The sequence below is a fragment of the Camelus ferus genome, chromosome 24 (genome assembly GCF_009834535.1).
Source record: "Camelus ferus isolate YT-003-E chromosome 24, BCGSAC_Cfer_1.0, whole genome shotgun sequence".
Classification (NCBI taxonomy): Eukaryota; Metazoa; Chordata; class Mammalia; order Artiodactyla; family Camelidae; genus Camelus; species Camelus ferus.
This window is the reverse complement of record NC_045719.1, coordinates 19,615,395-19,617,276: the sequence shown is the minus strand read 5'-3', so window position 1 is coordinate 19,617,276 and position 1,882 is coordinate 19,615,395. Positions and strand designations below refer to the sequence as shown.

General features: G+C 38.1%; 1 pseudogene; it reads left to right on the top strand.

Annotated features, from left to right (window-relative positions):
- The first annotated feature begins 204 nt into the window (after positions 1–204).
- LOC102506454 lies at positions 205–864 on the top strand (annotated as a pseudogene).
- Positions 865–1,882: the final 1,018 nt, after the last annotated feature.

Sequence of the window (1,882 nt, the reverse complement as noted above, 5' to 3'; positions counted from 1 at the left end):
CAAAATATTTAGAGCTATCTAAAATGCAATACTTAGGCTATTTCTAGAATTTCAAATTGTTCAAAAGTACATTTATTACTTGTATATTAGAAAAACAATTTGGAATATATACCTTGTTTCAAAATGGACTCATTGGTTTTGTCAAGGTGGAGGTGCTAGGAGGCGGTGGTGGGGCATGTGAGGTGGCCCTTTTGGCTCAGCATTATGGATCCAAGCTTGTTGAGAGAACAGGAGCTGTTCAAAAATGAGCTCTTTCTACTCCTGAGGTAGAAAAACATTTGATGTCCCCTGAGGCATCATCTTCATCATCAAAGAAGAAAGCAAAGCTAGAACGTGGAGGATCAACAGGTTCTAAACAAAATTCTGATCATAGCAACGGATCATTTAACTTGAAAGCTCTATCAGGAGGCCTTGGATACAAGCTTGGAGTTCTTGCTAAGACTATGAACTACACAAAGACATGGCATCAGCAAGGAGATGCACGTCCTCTTACTTTAGAAGAAATTTTAGACGAAACACAACCGTTAGATATTGGACTCAAGCAGAAACAATGGCTGATGACTGAGGCATTAGTCAATAATCCACAAATTGAAGTAATAGATGGGCAGCATGCCTTCAGGCCCAAGTGCAACAGGAAAGATAAGAAGGCTTTATGTAGTTTCTTAGATTAAGCATGACCAGCGAGTCTTAGGAGGAATTCATTTATTCCTCTCCCCCTCACATTCATATACACAAAACACTCACACATGTACATACGAACAACACATGCAGAAAACAAAGAGTCTACTGAATACCTCTTCTGGGCTTTATGATAGGCTAGGACATTCGAAGAGGAACCTAAAATAGAAGTCACACATCCTAATAATTTACTAGGGAAGAGATGAAGCATCCATATGTAAAATTTGATTAATAATTTGTATTTTTCATATTTTCACATCAAAATGAGACATGTAGAGATCATCAGAAAGAGGTTTTACTGAACTTCAAACTTGAGTGTGTTGCTGATAAATAGAATTTGGGTAAACAGGGATTACAAAGACGTCCTATCTTAAGTATTTGGTTGGTTCCCTAAGAAACCAAGATAATGTGGACACCTAGATAAAGCCCATTTGCTAGTTCACATGCTTTGTCAATGGAGGGTCAACAGAATCATCTTTTGCTGTGAAAGATGGCATAGTAATTGTGGGCCCTTCAATAAGTAACATAAAATGTAATCATGAAGCAGCCTCCAGAACCACTCAGCCAGGAAATGTTGAGATGCATTCTGCACCAGAAAATAGCAGCTGTCTTAAAAACAGTTTCTTATTGATTAGAGAGTAAGGCAGGCCATTTTTAAGGCACAGTCCCTGGAAGCTTTACCATGTTGTTTGTCACCATGAGAATGTGTGTAGTTTGTTCCAGAAAGATGCATTTAACAATGGAAGAAATGTTAAGATTAAAAATCCAGACACTTGCTTTCTAGTCTCAAATCAACAGTAAACCTATTGTATAACACCCATCAGGTCTCCCTAAGTAAATGCCTACCTGTGGCTGAAAAACACCATTTATATGCTGAAGATTCCAAAATCTGTATCTCCGTCCTCAGTGACTTCCTGAATCATCAGTAACAGCATGTATTGGACGTATCCTTCATGATCTTTTATGTATCTATCATCTATACTCAAAAGATAGCTCTGGATTTACACTACAAACAAGTACTCTACATTTCCTCCCTATCTTAGACACCAGTAGGCACCACGTCATTGCTCAAGACAAAAATCAAAACACTTATCCTTCCCTCCATAACCATTCCATCAGGAGATCAATTTTAACTATGATTCCACCTTTCTAGATCTTTGCTTTCATCACAACCCATATTTCCTACAAGATTTCAACGGCTTCC